Source organism: Pleurodeles waltl, chromosome 11 (assembly GCF_031143425.1).
Source record: "Pleurodeles waltl isolate 20211129_DDA chromosome 11, aPleWal1.hap1.20221129, whole genome shotgun sequence".
Lineage (NCBI taxonomy): Eukaryota > Metazoa > Chordata > Amphibia > Caudata > Salamandridae > Pleurodeles > Pleurodeles waltl.
Window position 1 is genome coordinate 874,190,303 of NC_090450.1, and position 20,670 is coordinate 874,210,972.

Below are 20,670 nucleotides of genomic sequence, written 5' to 3' on the forward strand. Positions count from 1 at the left end.
CTCACCATTCCAAGTGGGACGATTTTGAGAGTAAGCCAAGTTCTCATGGCCCAAATGTAACACTAAAACCCAAAATAATCAAATGTCTTCTTGCTCGCTGTGGGATAAGATGTTTTAGAGTGTGGGAAGAGCTGAAAGACTGTTACCCCCTTCAGTTGAGGTGGGGCGTAACCAGGCCCATACAGGTTGGTAGCCACCACCCCAATATTTTTTGTTTTTTTTAAATTCCCTGGCATCTAGTAAACTTTCTGCCCCCCGGGGTGTGGATCAGGGGTAATTGCCCCATCTGCCCACTGGTGGGTAGAACAACTTTGCCCCCATTTATTTCGGATGGGGGTATGGCCATACCCCCACCCTCTTATGTTTGAAAAAAAAACTTCCCTGGACTCTGGTGGGCTTTCTGCCCCCCCCTTGGGGGCAGATGGGCCTTCCAAAAATAGGCCCATCTGCCCCAATGGGGGGCAGATATGGCCAACAGTAATGTGCCCCCATGGGGAGCGACCCTTACCCAAGGGGCTGCCCCCCTAAAGAAAACACACGCATACACACACACCAATCCCTGGTGCCTAAGTGATCGGCCTAATAACAATAGGCCGATCTGTCCCTGGGGGGGGCAGAAATGGCCTAAAATTTGCCCCCCACCCCCTGGGGAGCGACCCTTGCCTACGGGGTCGCTCCCCTTGCGTGACATTGGCACAAAAAAAAAGATCCCCGGTGCCTAGTTGTTTCTGCCCCCCTTGGGGGCAGATTGACCTAAAATTGGCCGATCTGCCCCCAAGGGGGGCAGAAATGGTCTAAATACAATTTCCCCCCCAGAGGAGCGACCCTTGCCTAATGGATCGCTCCCATCTCTAAAAAAAAAAACCCAAAAATAAATAAATAGCCCTGGCGCCTAGAGGTTTCTGCCCCCCCCCCGGGGGCAGATCGACCTAATAACAATAGGCCAATCTGCCCCCAGGGGGGGCCAGAAATGGCCTAAAATAAATTTGCACCCCGCCCCCCCCAACCCCATCGGGGAGCGACCCTTGCCTACGGGGTCACTCACTATCTGTAAAACAACAACAACAGCAAAAAATCCCGGGTGCCTAGTGGTTTCTGCCCCCCTTGGGGGCAGATGGGCCTAATTAAAATAGGCTGATCTGCCCCACAGGGGGGCAGAAATGGCCTAAAATAAATTTGCCCCCCAGGGGAACGACCTCTGCCTAAGGGGTCGCTCCCCTTGCGTGAAAATCACGAAAAAAAACTCCCTTGTGTCTAGTGGTTTCTGTCCCCCTTGGGAGCAGATTGGCCTCATAAAAATAGGCCATGGCCTAAATAAATTGCCTCGTAGGGTAGCGACCCTTGCCTAAGGGGTCGCTCCCCACCTTTAAAAAAAAAAAGAAAAAAAAAAAAAGATCCCTGGTGCCTAGAAAAGGCCTTAACCCCCCCCCCCTTTTGCCCTGGTTACCCCCAAGTTTTTTGGACCGATACTGGTAGTTTCTGACCCTTGGCTGTGCCCTGGGTACAGCTTACCAGTCCCAGGGCACAGTGCTCTGTGTAAAGGGGATATGCAAATTAGGCTAATTCTAATTGGCAGTATCAACCTAGTATATGGTAGGGCATGTAGGTTTAGGGACACCAGCATAGGTAGTGCACCCATAGGTACACTGCTGAGGTGTCCAGGTTCATTTTAAAGGCAGGCCTCCCTTGCTAGCTGCTTTTAATCTAAAGTTATATGCAAATTCGACTTTGGAATTAAAAGTACTTCCAAAGTCTTAAACTACATTATTTTTACATATGTGATCCCTAAGGGGCGCCCTATGTGCCCCGAGGGTTGGGTGCCATGTAACTATTATCAGGGACCTTCAAAAAATGGTTTTATAAGCCCTGGTGAGGTAAAATAGCCAAATTAGTTTCTTCCTCACTGTAGTGAACGGTCTCCATAGGCTTAAATTAGAAGACTTTATTTTAATTAACAAAATCCCCATAAGAGACGGATATCTTGAGTTTGGTATCAAATTATTTGTTGGATAAATCCCACAACTTGCCATTGTTGGATTTAATATAACTAGTTCATGGAAAGAGTTTTAAAACTCTAACTCAAAGTTGCCAACTCCAGCTCAGTAGTGCCCTTCTCTGATTGGCCAGCCTCTGGCAGCCTGGCCCAGCTGCCAGGATGAGGTGTGAAGTGGCCTGGGCTGAATACAAAGGATGTGACTGAGGAAGGAGATATGTCTTAGCAGATGGTGAAACAGGATGGGGGAGAGCAGCCAAACTGGTCTTCAAAGGCAAGGAAGGACATTTGGAGCAGCTCAGGACCTCCCCTATTTCCTGCAACCCCAGACAATAGCTGCCCTCTTGATTAGATTAGGAGAGGGCAGGAGAGGGGTGTGTTTATTAGTTTTAGCCTCACCAGTGGGTGGGCTCAGCCAGATCTAATCTCCAAAAATCAGTTTCAGACATGCTGGGTTTTAGAAGAATGTTGCACCCTGTGATTGATTTTTGCCACACTTCCCAGGAAGTGGTCATCCAAGGGGCAAGTGGCATGCCTATGACTAGACAGTCGGGTCACCAGCTTTTCACCCCAGGAGCAAGGATAAATATGTCAGAGCTGCACTCACACCTCAGATCCCTACAAGGAAGAACATCAAAAGAAGTAAGACTGCCCTGCTGGACCCCTGACCTGCACCTGGACACTGCACTCTGAAGCACTGCACCAGCTGCACACTTGGGCTTCTCCACTAAAATGACTTTGCCTGGCTTCAACTGGTTCAAGAAGGGACTCCCTGCTTGCTACAGGTGGAAAATAGCTAACCAGAGACCCCTGCATCAAATCCTGATGAAACTGACCAGCTGACCACTGTTCAGTGGCCCTTTTGGAGTTTGAGCCAGGTGCATTCTGGGAGTTGGAGTCCTTACCCTCAACAAGAATCTCAGAGCTTCTGGAACCTAGGAGTGATCTGTGGACTCCTAAAGGACTGTCAAAGACCTTCTGGAAGAAGATCCAGAAGTTTGGATAAGTTTGGAGAACTTTTGGAAAAAAGCTCCATAAAGGGACCGACACGCCGTCGAGAGTCAAGCCGTCTTACGTCAAGAATGACCCAGCCTGACTTGCAGGTTCATCCCGCTGAAAAGCTCTGGAGCCCCAGAGCTCCAGGATTTCACCAGGGGCTCCTGAAAAGGCAATCGGATGACATTGACTCAAAACTGGCTTGCTGTGGAGGGTCGTCCGACGCCAGAGAGAAAAAGCTCTAAAAAAGTGACTAAGTCCGAAGGTAACAAATTGACTCAGCCTTCCTGCGCTGCATATCCAAGAATGGCTCCAGGGACGTCTGATCAGGATTCACCTTTGTCCTGGATGAAGATTTTTGTCCTGAAAAATCATCTAAATCCGAATGTAGAAATCTTCACCGAGGTTTCCTGCAACGTGTATCCGAAGAGGGCTCCAGGGAAGTCGGATCGGATTGGTGACTTTGACCCGCTGAAGAAAATCTTTAAGAAAACAAAGGTAAACTTTTGACCAAGGCCTCCAGCTTGCTATAGCCGATAAGGGCTCCATTGTGGTCAGCTTGAAACTTTGACTTTGCACTTGGCACTTTTTGTTTCTATGTGCTAGAAAACATTATTTCTTTAAAAATTCATATCTCCGGTTCCCCTTATCCGATTATATTCATTTTGGTGTCAAAATAAAGATGCAAAATATTTCCTACTTTTATAAATTGATTTTGGATTTTTTAACTGTTTCCTGTGCTTTATTTTATTATCGTTTTGTGATACTTGAATGTTTTACACACTTTGGGGGTCATTTTGACCCTGGTGGTACATGACCGCCAGGGCTAAAATGATGGAAGCACCGCCAACAGGCTGGCGGTGCTTCCTGGGTCATTACGACCGCAGCGGAAGTGCCGCGGTCGCACCGCCGGGGTCCGGCAGTTTCCCGCCACATTTGCCCCGGCGGTGATAATCTGCCTGTGCTGCCCAGGGGATTACGAGTCCCCGACCGCCAGCCTTTTCCTGGCTGTTTGAACCGCCAGGAAAAGGCTGGCGGTACGGGGAGTCGTTGGGCCCCTGGGGGCCCATGCACTGCCCATGCCACTGGCATGGGCAGTGCAGCGGCCCCCTGACAGGGCCCCATTCAGCTTTTCACTGTCTGCTATGCGGACAGTGAAAAGCGCGACGGGTGCAACTGCACCCGTTGCACGGCCGCAACTGCACCCGTTGCACGGCCGCAAAACTGCCGGCTCCATTTGGAGCCGGCTCCCATGTTGCAGCCCACATCCCGCTGGGTCCGCCCGCCGGCGTAGCAGGGATGTAAAAATGGGCACCACGTGAGTGCGGCCGCATTGGCGGCCGCACGGCGGTTACAACTTGGCGGGCGGCAATGACCCCCTTTGTCTCCTAAGTTAAGCCTTGTTGCTCATTGCCAAGCTAACAATGGTTCAGCTGGGGTTAATTTATTGAGACCTAACTGAACCTTTTGGGGGGTTAGTGGCCTATTGCTAAGTGTAGGTACGTACCTGCCTTTACCAATAATCCTCTTTCCAACAGTTAATGTTTGGACCCTTCCCAATCAGTGCATCAATGTCCTCAGGGGCACTTTTGTCTGGGTTCTCTGTTACCTCATGATTATCATCAGAGTTCCATTACTGGAGCTCTTGAGCTGTGACAACTGTGCTTCTACTAGTACCCTTACACTGGCAGCGTTTCCTTAGTAAGTCTGCCCCACAGTTGTGTAGTATTTCCCCTTCTGTTTCATTGCAGCAACCACCCATCATCCAAGGCCAGGCCTCTTCAGGAGTCATAAGGAAATGAGTTTTATCTCTGTTGATCACTCTAAACTTGGTGGAAAACACAAATGCATACCATAGATCAATTTGACTCAATTGTGTTTTAACCTTGAGAAGGGATTCAGTTTTCCTCTGAACATTAGCTGAGGCAGTCTGGGAATATGTTAACTATTATTCTCCACTATCCATGGCCCCTTACTTCTTGATCCCTGACAATATGATCTCTGCCACAATAGTTAAATAGTCTCACCTCTACTGGACTAAGGGGTGCCTTGGGAAAGGACGTGTGCGCCAGAACTCTGTGTGCCTGCTCCACTGAGAAGAAAATTGACATTTAACTTCCAATACTGTGTGGGCCAACCACTCTTTGAGAAATAAGGAAACGACGGCACTTCTCTGATTTTTATGATGAAAGTCCTTTATTCCTTGTTTTATCAGGGAAGTACATGCCCTGATCCAATAGGATACATTCAACAATTGAATTGGAAGCCAAAAGCAATTTCCATAGTTGAGAGAAAACAGCCGACACGTGTTTCGTCACCCTTGACTTTCTCAAGGCTGTAAACATATGAAAATGAAAATGTGTAAAGCTCACAAGTTGTTAATACTTGACTAATAAGACATGCCGAAACGTGTTAAATGAAATTTAGAATTAAGATTAAGATTGAAGGAAAGAGGCCACGTACCATCTGTGTATGGTATGTTGGAAACATTATATAATAAAAAGGAGAAAAGCCCCCTTTATTACACAATATGTGTATATGAGGTGAATGTACACCCGATCTTGGATATCACCAAAAGGAACCAAAACTGTCCGTGTTGATAACGACCAAGGGGATCCAAGAGATAGAACACCGTGTGAAAACCAGAAAGTGAATGAAAGTACATTGTGTGAAACAAACTTATTGTATATACCTGAACAGCATGCAGCAAAGATGAAGAAAACCCCAGTGAGGGGAAACAGAGGTAGAACATACCTTAAACAATGTAGAAATGAATTTTATATTGGAACTTCAAATAGTTTCAAAGATGTACGATCAATCAATAACGAGGTTAAGGCATAGGTCATGTTGAGAGCCAGAGACCATAGTAAGTCTGCACAAAATTGGAAAAAGACAAAGCCCATTGTATAAAGACCAAAGAACACACAAACGCGATAACGTAAAAATGGGGCAGCTGCTTAATAAGTTAGCAAGAACCTAGTAACAACCAAGTATGGTCATACGGTGATGTCCATAACGATTTTTAACATTTCTCCAAGGGGAGAAAATAGTTGGTATTTGAAAACGATATATACTATATGCCGTATTATTCCTTCATGTCATATACACTAATGCTACCCGACTACAGGGCAAAGCGCTTCTATCTTTTCTAAACCTACCCTAATGCAAACAGACTTAAATGAGGCATTTGTTTGGTGCAATTAAAGAGTGATAAGTTTTGACAAAACGTGCGTCTTAGAATACGGGGAAACATTATGGCGACTACTGCGTTTGTTCTAGATACAAAACACATAAAAACTAACCAGAGGAAGAACAGGTCATACGCCAATATTGAGAAATATTTGTATGCTTGGTTCTTCACTTCTTTTCACAGGCCTACAACCTGTATAAAAATCTTATGTGAGTGACATTCTGAGTCATTAGCCTTCATTTTGAGAAATCCCACAAGTCTTTGATTTCATTCTGCTTATCTTATAAAGATGGTCTTACTGCTGTCAAGCTAGACTCATTACTTTCAACCCTTTCTTTAAGATTCTTGTGATCTGCTGTCATGAGTCCTACTTTGATTGCCAGTGTTTCAAGTTTAGGTTCAATGAATGATTGCCTGCCGGATTTTGTCAAATACTTCTGTGTGGTCCTGCAGGGTTCTCTCTGTCTGGCTCAGAGGCACATCTGCCTCCTCCCTACACACTCATGGTGACGGCAACCCTCCTTACGGGCTACCCACCTCGGGGTTCCTCATCCTTTCCATGTTTAGTTTCTCAGGTACCTCATACAGACAAAATCCTACACGCACACTCAGCATGCACTCCCCAGAACATGCAGTCATTCTATCTACTGAGTTCTAGGTACATAATAGGAAGATCACACATTTGGGCCCTGCCACCCAAAGTCCATTGAGCACAGCAGAAAACATAGGCTCAGATTTATCAGAATTTGATGTAGCTCAGCGCAGCAAGACAACTTACTGTACTGCGCTGCATCAAATAGAGAGGACAAGAATGCACCATAGCTGTCTGTATGTTTTGGTGTCATTTTATTTATTAACATTTAGGGCCTGATTCTAACTTTGGAGGACGGTGTTAAACCGTCCCAAAAGTGGCGGATATACCACCTACCGTATTACGAGTCCATTATATCCTATGGAACTCGTAATACGGTAGGTGGTATATCCGCCACTTTTGGGACGGTTTAACACCGTCCTCCAAAGTTAGAATCAGGCCCTTAGTCTATTTTTCTAGATTTTTGTTGTATTGTGTTTTCACTTTATTACTGTTTGAGTACATTTCCTCTACCTTAAGCCTGACTGCTTTGTGCAAAGCTATCAGAGGGTTGAGCACAGTTTTATGTAGTGACATTGGTAGGTCACCCTGAGAAGGATTGTGATTATTATTTGAGTGGTGTTCTCACATCCTCAACTAATACTGCACTTTTTAACAAATATGGAAAGCAAAAAATGCTTGTGCATATTGTCTACGTCATTCATCTGCTGTCCATGGCAGTTCACATATTGCTCCACTGGTTGAAGTAGAAAGAGAGGTGGTGGCACTTCATGGGTGGACAAATGAGGCAGGACCTTTGAAAATAATATGACATTATATGGGTGGTTGCAGTAGATGGATATGGAATTACTATATAAGCATTTTCTGAGTACATTTAATAACAACAAATAACAGAAATATGTTATATCCAGGGTTTCTAGGTATCAGTGTGGCATATCTGAGTGTGCGTTTTTGGGTGCAATTAGATGTTTGTTGTAAGCTTAGGTGGAAATTCAAATTATGCTGGAGTAAACGGACTACAATACATACCTTTAAGTATTGTGTGATTCTTGACGTGCTGTTTTTGAATGATACCTTTTTGGACATTTTTGTGTATATAAGTTTAACCCTTGTCCTTTTGGTCTCTCCTGTTTCATATATTATAGGGGACTTATTTGGTAGTTTCCTAACACATTAAAGGTATCCAAAAGGTATTGGAAGAAGACACCTCAACCTGATTCTTTGTGGCATGATTTATTATTGATGATCTCTTTCTAACTAGGTAAGTAAATATCCCTTCTATGGACCGACAAATAACAACGAGTTCAAAATATTTTTTTCTGGATAAATGCATGGATCCACATACTTTAAAAATGTCTTAGGGTATACCCACAAGATAACTCTTCTACTTAAGAGAATGGCCTATGCATGTTTAAAAGTTGGAACAGAGATTTGTTTTCACTTAATGCTTTGTATATCAATTGCGTGCACTGTTTTGCCTTTACCTTGTGTTCAAATGGGTCATAGGCTTTCTTCAGGGCTGTGTAGAACGCTAATTATTCTGCATTCATCCTCTTGCACACACATGGTGTAGAGGCATAATGCTTGCGTACTTGTTATTGTTGAAGGTTGGATAACCTACGATGAAGATGTATTAAAAGATTTAGGATGCATTAAATGTATGAAAGGTTTAATAACTTCTTTTAACAGCCCCTTTGTGTTCATTGTAAATGCACATAGTGAAATGCACAGGTGTGGTGTGTGTAGATTAGAAATGCCAAAGACATAGCAAAAGTGAAGAACACGTGTCAGCAAGACTTACACATACCAACTTACCCAAATGTGTTTTTGTACTCTTCCTGCAAGCCAAGAGGGTGCATTTCTTGCAGTCACAGAGTTCTGAGGGTAAGCATTTAGCATATTAAAGTAGATAGATTAGTGCTTGAATGTTGTATTTCCAATATTTATCAGAAGGTGTGTCCCTTCTTTGTGGTTAGTTGAAGACACACAACGGAAAGACATGCAAGACAGATAAATACAGGCAAAGGGCCTGATTTACAGTTTGGTGTATGGGTTTCTCCATCACAAACATGACGTATATCCCATCTGCATTAGTACGATCTCCATAGGCTATTATGGGATCATAATATAGCAGATGGGATATCGGGCATGTTTGTGATGGAGTTACCACCTCTCCTACATTCTAAATCAGGCCCAAAATGTCTTTAAATCAAGAAAGGTATTATTTTTTCATTAAAGTGCAAGCAGTTAGTCTCACACACAAAAAGTAGCAAACAGGTATTTCATGTGGACTCTGTTCAAAGAGGTGCACAATTTTGTTCCCAGTAATTTCTACAGCACTGAGTATTTTCATACCCAGCTCTTATTTGTATGCTTAGTTTCACACACTCGAGGCATACAACTTTGTACTATAGTAATTAATGCAGCAATGAAAGTTCTCACATACCTGTTCCACTACATTCATTATTGTGATTCATTGAAGATTAATACAATTTTGCATTGTTGCACAAGGTCATGATGATTAAGGCCATACACGTATCAAACTATACATGCTCACACCTCTTTCATTCCACACTTGGTGCCAAAATCAGGTTTAACATTCAAGAAATACGAAGTTTCAATTGGTGCCCACAATGGTGTCTTCCTACTTAATTAATCAAGGATTCAGTGCAGACAATTTACCTACTTGGACCCCTTTTCCGGCTAATTCATTTAATGGATTGGTGTGCTCCTAGTTTTATTAGACAGTATGCCATTCCCTGGTTCGAGTGCAGGCCCAGCAGTGTATTGAAGTGGTGTCTAATGCCACATGTCACATGCAATATGAGTGCTTGGCCACTGAGGCTGCTGTAGGATGTAGTCCTATATTACCTATCAGCCTTTAATCCCAATTTTTTCATTTGTTATGTTAGCAGTCCTAAATAGAATGCAGTTATGGCACATTTCTAAATTAAATCAAACATTGTCAGGCACTCCTGGTGGGAGTACTCCAGTAATTACAATGCAGCTGCTGTAGATATTCCAGTTCTTCTTTATTCAGTCAGTTATGGTCTTTTCTAGCAACATGTTTTATCATCCCTGAGCTCATCACGCCTAGAAAACATATAAGAATAACACCAAAGTTACTCCAACCATGGACAGTTTCTCCTGCTTCCTTACACCACATAAATTCACCATACAGATTAATTTCAAAGACAGCAAATAGGGACTGTCATTTTTTGTCCACAAAATAGTATACTTCCACCAAATTCCATAATCTTTTCAGAAATGACTCATAAAATGTGAAACAATAACCAGTTTATACCTTACAATCCATGGTGGTTCAACACAATTAGAGCATTGTGTACAAAGTTTCCATGCATAGCCAGTGTACCCGTAAGTGCCAAAGAAACCAAAGTACACAAACCAACAGTTGAGCTGTAAAAGAACTTCATAATCATGATGCCATATATAGCCACTGTGTTAGTAATCACCAACAACTGACAACACCTCACCTCTTATAATATTCCTTAAAACCACTTCTTTAAAATTAAAGTCAGGTTCATTGTAACCTGTATAAAGGTATCGACAATTCTAAAAAAATAATTATCACATGTCATTGTAAACATATTCAAAACTGTTTAACTCCACAAAGTTATTGTATACCTCAGCACTTCACTTACTGAGTTCAACCAATCATAGTAATACAGGTTCTAGATTTCTCTATATTAAGACATGCTTCTATCTTATTATAATCCTAATGGGAGCTACAATAACACACACAAATTACATTTCACCAATCTCTTTGTTAAAAGGTCAGATCAGGCTAAGCTATTGCAATCTAGCATACAGAAATACTCATTACTGATGTTTTCCTTGGTAATATCTTTTCACGTGTACATGGTGTCCTACGAGAGTGCCATCTTGACTAGGGTTTAAATGTATAGTGTTAAAGGCAGACTTTCAAAATCATACTGTTATTTAGTCAGCAGTGATGGAATCATAGTCTACACTGGTGAATCTGCTGTGGAGGGAATCTCCAAACCCTCATTGAATCTACGATTAATCATCTATTAATTATCCATCAGCTGGACAATTATATCAACAAGTGCTGATTAAACTTAAATGGAGCAAGACAAGGCAATTATCTGACCTGGAAAAGTTATGCGTGCCATCTTAAAATGTGTTACTTAGTGAGATAACTTGTATGTGGTGCTCGACATGAGTCCAGACTCAACTAGTTTTTAAATTCATAAAATTGAAGACTGATTTTAAAATAATACCAGCACCTCAATTATCCACAATTCATTATCCACCTATCGGGCAAATATAGCAACAAGTGGTGTGTTAATGACTGAAATACAACAAGACATATTCACATATCTTGCCCGAAGGAGTTATGTGCGCCATCTTAAAATGTGTTGATGGGTAATATAGAAGTCATATGATCTCTCGTCTGCTTATTACTAAATATTACTAAATATATCAACATAACACCATATACCATGGTCACACAAATCAATAAAACTCACTGAAGTTAGCTGACAATTCTGCTAGAGGGATTCAAAATGTTTCATGACCCTCACCTTATCATATCCCTTAAGATAGAAATGTGTCTCTTAACATCCCAACTAAATCCACACTTTTTATTTTTATCTTAACATGTTATTCTCCTAAGTAATATAGAACCTTTAGTGCCGATACCCAAATTATTTCCCTGACTTTGCCATTGGTGTCACTTTCAATGTGGGATATGGCGAGTCACCCCCAAAAAACTGCATCTCATGTCCAAGTTCAGTCCTTTTTCCACCACTATCAAATGATCTACTGTGCTTCTGTACAGCACAACTGTAATTTTCTGTTCCCACTTTTGGGATCTCTACATACATCCTGTATGGAATTATGCTACTGTTCTTACAAGGCGTGCTCAAAAGTGTTTGATTTAGTATTGGAGAGTATTCCTTTTTGACATGTGGTGGCCACTCCTCCCCTCTTAAAGCACCAATAACTTTTTTTATGAGTTTACGTGGTAGTAGATACGTCATAAATTCAGCAATTAATCGTAGCATAGATTCTGGATTTCAAGGCAAAAAAACAATATTTTCCATACAGGCAATAATAACAATAGCGTTGCACCTATAGGAGATGTTAACATATACACTGAGGATAATCATATGCGAAGTGTCATCTCATCGCCAAGGTACCGCATTTCCCAACAAGATGTCAACAACTTACTTGCCCACATCCTAACCCCAACCAATCTTTTGTCTATTATGCTTTCCAATGTATAGAATCGTCGGGAGGACCTGGTAAAGGGGTGTCAGGAGCCAGTAAAGTGGGTCTGGAGGGGGATGGACCTGCTTCACTACAGTGCTGCAACCATAAGAGGATGCCAGGGAGCCACTCATAAACATTGCATTGCAAAGTATATCATACTTTGTGTTGACCTGTCATTAACCCTCTTCATTTGGACTTTGAAAGATTGAATTTGTGCATCCCATGGGGAATCTCATGGCCATGGGTCACTTCATAAAGCCATGGCACTCCTCCCTCTGTAAAGCATGTTCTTCAGCCGTGTCCCAGTGTATAACTTCCTCCCGCAAGCTAGTTGACACAGGAGCTGTGGGGAATTTCCAACATTAGGTGATCTGTCATTTAGCTAGTAGGAGTGCTAAATCTATGAAGGGTGATAGGGTTTTTTAATTCTTTGGGCATAAGGAACAGGCCCAGCAGGCAGTGCTCTACAGGGTTCCATTGGGGGACATCGGCCAAGACTGCCAATGCAGTGTGGACATTGGTCCAATAAAACTGCAATGAGGGGTACAACCTGCCTGGGGCAGTTCAGGGGCACTGTAGGGAATATTTTATGTAGTTTGAAATGTGTAAAATAGGCTCTGTGCACCAGTGAAGATTCAATAAATTTGAACTGGAAGCTACAGAATATTTTAGTATGGTATGCAAGGTACAAGCACTATTCTTTGTCATGCAGGGCCCGCCCTCGGTCTAACTCCCATTGAGCCCGGAGAGGTGCTAAAGAAATGTGCAGTGGTGAATGCAGACAGTTGTACAGCCACTTCACTAGATGTCTATTGATGCCCACCATGTATATTGCCTGGGTGAAGTAGTGTGTCTCAGGCTCTGTCGCGGTTGGTGCCCAGTGCATTTGGATTTATTGGTGGATATTGGCATGTGTTAGGAAGAGGGAGTGTGGTAATCCATAAGTTTGAATAATATACTGGTGTGACATAAGTCCTCCCGTTACAGCCATGTCTCCAAGTGCATGAACACCCACAAATTCCCAAGGCTCTAACCCAGTTGCCATAAGTAGACCCACTGGTGCCGTAAGTCCCTGTAGTGGATTCAATTCAACTCAATACAAATCTTTATTCATTATTCATTATTTGGAAATCAAAGAGATACACATGATCAAAACAATACAGAACAAGCATACCGTAAATTTACTGTAGAGATGTCACTCTTCATTATACCTTGGGACATCCCTTTCTTGGAACTCAGAATGTGATGATGTGGGGACTAAGGTCAAGAATGGAATCTAAGGGAGAAAGAATCTAAGAGAGGAACAGGGAGGTTGTGTTGGAGCTGTGCTGAAGGTGTCTTGAGTTCCGAAACTTCAATAAAGAAAAACTTATGGAAAAGAAGAGGAATCTTGTAGGAGTAATCTTTACATTGGCGACGAGGGGCCTGTGCAGGAGACAGGCTAAGGAACACCTTCACGCCTGGATTTAACAAACGTTTACAATTTCCTAGAACCTTGAAACTGAAAACTTTATTCCGGAACGACTGAAAGGTAATAGAGGGCATTAAAATAGACTTGTATTTCTTCGGAGACTAAGGATATATCTAGACAGTAACCTCTCTATAATTTTCTAATTGTGGATCATAACTATTAATCTAGTACTACTATGCAGGATTTCGATTGAACTTTGGATTTGATGGAAAGGAAAAAAAAAAAAGAAGAGAAAGGTGGAAATCCAACTTTCTTACAATCTATCATAGACGCGTTAATACGCGTGAAAGCTGAGTTCATTTTAAATTTCTAACTGTACGGTATCGCGCGCACCCAATGTGCGCTGTTCACCTTGGGTCAGGAACGACGAGCTGAGCTGCACGCGCTCTCTCTGCACGCGCGTATGAAACTTGGACTTGTTTACATGTGCTGCCATAGCTCGTGCATCGTTGACTTGGTTACACGTGCGTTGCTCGCGCACCTGCATAATTTCAAAACAAGCTCCACCGCGTGCGCCGCACACGTCATCACACGCGTTTCCTTAACATTGACAAAATAAAGTAATGATGTGGATAATCTTACCTGGGTTTCCTTCCGATCTCCAAGCCATTCCTTGATCGTCCTCCGATTCCCTGGAGTATAAAGAGGAAATACAAAACATTGAAAAGGAAATACAAAACATTGAAGAAAGACTGCGTGATGGATGAGGAAAAAAAAAAAAGACTGAAAATATATTTATTTTTTTAACCGAAAAACTAAACCTAATTAAATTGTATTATATTCTATTATAACAAGAAATATAAAACAAAAATAAGAAATATATATATAGAACGGAAAAATGGGAGATCAAAGCATATCTGCACCCCCACCTTTCCTAGCAACCCCAGGAGATCCACCTATTTCCTGGAAACAATGGAAGAAAATTTTCAACACGTATATGTTGGCAATAGGTAGTGCCCGGTATGCCCCGCCAAGACGGCAAGCTATTCTGTTGCATCACCTTGGCATTGAGGGTAGAAGAATAAATGAAAACCTACCAGAGGTATCTCTAAGGATGGGAGACGGCCAGCCTACTAATGTCTTTGACATGTCTGTACAGATGTTAGACACACAATTTACTCCAAAGACTAATCTTGTGTTACAATGCCACAAATGTTTTTCAAGAGTACAGCAAAGAGACGAAGATATTGCATCCTATGTAGCAAGTCTGAGGGGCCTGGCGTTATCTTGTGAGTTTGATCAATTACTAGATTCTTTAATAAGGGACCAACTTGTGAGGTGTACGCATGATAAAAGGATACGGGAAAAATAATTGATGAAAGACCCGAATTTAGAGGAAGCTATACAAATTGCTAAAAGGATGGAGCATGCAGCTAAGTGGCTACAAGAGATGGATGCAAGCCCAAAGCAAACGGAACAAGGGGTTGTGGCGGAAATCAGAAACAAAGAGGAACTACGTGGCATAATGGAGTGGAACAAATTTAATGCAAATTTTGATGGAGTGAAAGCGAATAAAGAGAAGAAACGTAAGACACAAGAATGGAGAGTAATAAAATGCTACCGTTGTGATGCTCCAGGACACATAGCTTCCAGTAAGGCATGCGCTGCCAAGAACGCTATTTGCTGTAATTGTGGGAAAAGGGGACATTTTGCCAAAGTGTGTAGGTTCAAGTCCAATGCAGGAAACAAGTCGGTCCAAGAAGTTCAAGACATCTGTGAGACTATGGAAGACATAGGTGGTCATTCTGACCCTGGCGGTCTTTGACTGCCAGGGCGGAGGACCGCGGGAGCACCGCCGACAGGCCGGCGGTGCTCCAATGGGGATTCCGACCGCGGCGGTAAAGCCGCGGTCGGACCGGCACCACTGGCGGGGTCCCGCCAGTGTACCGCGGCCCCATTGAATCCTCCGCGGCGGCGCAGCTTGCTGCACCGCCGCAGGGATTCCGACCCCCCCTACCGCCATCCAGATCCCGGCGGTCGGACCGCCGAGATCCGGATGGCGGTAGGGGGGGTCGCGGGGCCCCTGGGGGCCCCTGCAGTGCCCATGCCACTGGCATGGGCATTGCAGGGGCCCCCGTAAGAGGGCCCCTACATGTATTTCACTGTCTGCTGCGCAGACAGTGAAATACGCGACGGGTGCAACTGCACCCGTCGCACAGCTTCCACTCCGCCGGCTCGATTCCGAGCCGGCTTCATCGTGGAAGCCTCTTTCCCGCTGGGCTGGCGGGCGGTCTGAAGGCGACCGCCCGCCAGCCCAGCGGGAAAGTCAGAATTACCGCCGCGGTCTTTCGACCGCGGAACGGTAACCTGACGGCGGGACTTTGGCGGGCGGCCTCTGCCGCCCGCCAAGGTCAGAATGAGGGCCATAATCTTGACTGTCCATGGGGAATTGATTTCTCACAACTGTGAAGGAGTTTCAGTTCAAAGAATCAAAGAAGAGAGCACTGAAGTACTAGAAAAACAGCATGCCCAAGTAATGCTGGACGATGTACCAGTCAAACTTCTGGTGGACTCAGGAAGCTTGTTTACCCTCATATCAAAGGAAGTGTACGATTCCAAATGAACAAATCTAGCGGATAAAAGCCTGGCAATTTCTGATATAAAAGCTGTGGGATACGCTGGAACGAACATAGAGATTATTGGAATGTGCTGGATGTCAATCTCCTTCAAAGGAAGGATCATTCAAGGGAAAGTATACATCACAGACTACGGGACAAATCTCCTAGGTTGGCGCCATCAAAGGACCTAGGAATAATTTTAAACCCCAACGCAAAGAAACCAGCGTTACTTACCAAGGAAATTAATATTGGTGTTGTGACCGAATCATTTCAACACGATTTGGTTGCGAAGTATCCTGAGGTCTTTTCTTCGAAATTGGGCCTTCTGAAAGCGTTTTCTCATAAGATCATAGTGAAGAAAAACACTACACCTGTGGTTCACAAAGTAAGGAACATTCCGAATCTAATGAGGGAGCCCTTGAAACAAGAATTAGAAAAGCTATTGAAAGAGGACATCATCGAACCGATCGAATCTTCAGGGTGGCTAGCTCCAGTGGTGGTTGCACCAAAGGAGGGTGGGAAGATTCGCCTGTGCATTGATCTTAGGGATCTCAACAAGTGCATATGGGTCGACTGACAACCCCCACCTAACATCACAGAGATGTTGTCAGTGAGAGTGAAAGGGAATGTATTTAGTGTCCTGGACATGTCCTCTGCGTACCACCAGATAAATTTACATGTTGATTCGTGACATTTAACATCCTTTGTAACTCCGTTAGGAGCCTTCCGATATAAGAGGATGCCTTTAGGGCTTGCATCCGCGTCAGTGGTGTTTCAGAGGATAATGGAGCGAATCTTTGGGGACATGAGTAGGGTATTATGGCCCTCATTCTGACCTTGGCGGGCGGCGGAGGCCGCCCGCCAAAGTCCCGCCGTCAGGTTACCGTTCCGCGGTCGAAAGACCGCGGCGGTAATTCTGACTTTCCCGCTGGGCTGGCGGGCGGTCGCCTTCAGACCGCCAGCCAGCCCAGCGGGAAAGAGGCTTCCACGATGAAGCCGGCTCGGAATCGAGCCGGCGGAGTGGAAGCTGTGCGACGGGTGCAGTTGCACCCGTCGCGTATTTCACTGTCTGCGCAGCAGACAGTGAAATACATGTAGGGGCCCTCTTACGGGGGCCCCTGCAATGCCCATGCCAGTGGCATGGGCACTGCAGGGGCCCCCAGGGGCCCCGCGACCCCCCCTACCGCCATCCGGATCTCGGCGGTCCGACCGCCGGGATCTGGATGGCGGTAGGGGGGGTCGGAATCCCCGCGGCGGTGCAGCAAGCTGCGCCGCCGCGGAGGATTCAATGGGGCCGCGGTACACTGGCGGGACCCCGCCAGTGGTGCCGGTCCGACCGCGGCTTTACCGCCGCGGTCGGAATCCCCATTGGAGCACCGCCGGCCTGTCGGCGGTGCTCCCGCGGTCCTCCGCCCTGGCGGTCAAAGACCGCCAGGGTCAGAATGACCACCTATGTGTCCAGGACAACATATTGATAGTGGGAGAGTATGAATCCGATCACGATCTTTTATTTCATGAAGTAATGCACAGGTTAAAGAGAAAATGGCCTAACAATTAAGAGAGAGAAGTGTCAAATTCGCAGGCAAGAGGTGACATATTTGGGACACACAAGAAATAAGTATGGGATTAGGCCCGAAAAGAGTATTGTGTCTGCGATTGAACATGCGCCCGAACCCAATTCAAAAGAAGAACTAAGATCATTTCTGGGACTCGCAGAGTATTGTCCTAAATTTGTCAGGAATTTTTCTGAAATAGTTGAACCGTTGAGAAAACTTATGAAGAAAGGGGTGATGTATGAGTGGGATGAGAGTTGTAAGCACTCCTTTCAAGAATTGAAAGACTGTATCTTAAGAGTTCCTACTTTGGGGGTATTTGATTCATGTGCCAAGACCTTTCTAACCACAGGTGCTAGTAATGTAGGTGTTGGAGCTGTACTGACTCAGGTTAAAGAAGGTGAGGAATGCATCATTGGTTTTCTGTCCAGGAGACTAAAAGGTGCTGAAGTTTCGTACTCTGTAATTGAGAGAGAGGCCCTAGTCTGTTGCTGAGGAATAAACCAGTTTAAGTTTTATTTGTGGGGTTTACCCACTAAACTGAAGACAGACCACAAACCATTGACCTATATTTTCAGGTGAGGGTGTGGACTTGAAGGTGGTATTACTCTGCGTATTTCCAAATGGTTGTTGTCAGTATTGAATCACAACTTTACTGTGGAATTCGTAAAAGGGAGTAAAAATGTTGTGGCGGACTATTTGTCTAGAGTACCCGTGGATGAAGGGGAATTTGTGGAGGATGGAGTAAAAGATGTTGTAGGAACTATTTTAGGTGAGATGGCTATAACAGCACAAGAATGCGAACATGCAGAAACTATTGATCCTATCCTGCAGATTGTGAAAGAGAGGGTAGTGAATGGTTGGAGAAATAGTGATGAACGTGACTGTGATTTGGTGAGGTATTTCAGAATTATGGATCAATTGAGCATAGTTAATGGAAAATTATTGAGGAGGGATCAGCTTGTTCCTCGTGTTAGCATACGTAAACACATTATAGAAATCACACATCAAGGACATCTGGGCAGGGGAATAATGAAACGGAAAGTGAGGCACTCATTTTGGTGGCCTGAGATGGATAAACAAGTGGAAGAAGTAGTAAACAATTGCGTTGCGTATGCCAACAGTGATAAGACCAAGGTGTTGAGACAAGTTCCTCTGGCACCTGTGAAATTTCCCAATGGACCCTGGGAGAAGTTGGCAGTGGATTTCATTGGACCAATATCTAGCCTGGGAGTGAAGTGTAGATATATACTTGTGTTAGTAGATTATCACTCCAAATGGTTTTTCACCAGGATGGTAGAGCATGTGAGAACCTCTGTGGTTATAGAGTTCTTTGAGGAAGTATTCATGGAGGATAGAATACCTAAATCCATAGTATCTGACAATGGTGTACAGTTTGTATCATCAGAAATGACCGAGTATCTACAAAGAGTTGGATTTGTGCTTGAAAGAGTGGCACTCTTCCATCCACAAGCCAACGGTTTAGTGGAGAGGGTAAATCGATTAATAATGGAGAACATCCAATTATCTTTGGCCAATCAGCTCCTTTGGAAGAGAGAATTGAGTAAGATGATATGGACCTATCAAACAACTCCCCATTCAATAACAGGAGTATCACCTTTTGTGTCACTAAAGGGTAGGGAACCAGGGGCCAGATTTAGCAAAGGGTTTTACCCATTCTGTGTCTATGGGAAAATGTGTTCGTACATATGGCCCCAGGTGTGTTGGAATGTCCGGTGTGGTTAAAGACCAATAGAAGGGCGATAGTTAACAGAGAGTCAATAAGGACAAGGGTTGAGAAAATGCAGGAGAAATGTGCTGCGCACTATAACAGAATGAGGAATGTGAAGTCTTGTCATGTGCAGAAGGGGGACTGGGTGGCAGTGAGGAAGAAAGGGATTGTTGTCAAAGGAGAAAGCAAATACTCTCTTCCCCAACGTGTACGAGATGTTAAAAAAAAAATTGTGGTTCTAGAAAATGGTTCCACATGGAAAATGGGATGCGTTTGCAAAATTAATCGCTGATATACTTATTAACGTTCTTTGTTGTTGTTCATAGTTGTTTAATATTATAGTCAATGTTAATTTATTTTTATGTTATATTGAAAGGGGGAGGTGTGTAGAGATGTCACTCTTCATTATACCTTGGGACATCTCTTTCTTGGAACTCAGAGTGTGATGATGTGGGGGCTGAGGTCAAGAATGGAATCTAAGGGAGAAAGAATCTAAGAGAGGAACAGGGAGGTTGTGTTGGAGCTGTGCTGAAGGTGTCTTGATTTCCTAAACTTCAATAAAGAAAAACTTATAGAAAAGAAGAGGAATCTTGTAGGAGTAATCTTTACACTTACATCTTAAAAAATAATAAAAGCCATGCCAAAAATTCAAAAATACAATCTTAGGAGCAAATAACATCTTAATAGAAAAATTAAGAAAATCTCCATTAGTTAATAAATCAATTATACAGATTGCTCCAAAGAGAGCAGCCAAATAAGTTCCCACCACTGACATAAGAACAGACCAACACCAAGTTAAAATACGCGCATTTAGACCGTAAAAACAAAAAATAAGACCTCAGATAATAATATTGTGCAAAATGCTCTCTAATACAGTTTCAACAAAGAATTTCCCCTGAGATTGCAGGAAACCATAAGTGTGAAATACTCTCAAATGAGCAAACATAAATGACCCCCCCACATAGAAGCAATCTAGATAATCTAATAGAAATTCATAAAACCTTTGAAGAATTTTTAACTTCTCATACAAATTCCATCATTCTTAGGAAAGAAAAAGAAACTCTTGTGCTACCTCAACTGAAGGTACATTATTCTGTAAGAACATTGGCCATAAAAGACGTTGTCACAAAGGTAATAATGCACGGCAGCCAAAAAGGACACGATTAGGATCTTGGCTCTCCAGATCACACAACTTACAATCTTTCATTGCATCCCCAGAAGAGGACCAGTTTGCAGATAATTGAACAGAAGCAAATTCATTTGCAACAATATCATAATTTGACAAAGGCTTTTGTTCAAATTTCATGGCAGATACTTCTGGGCTAACTT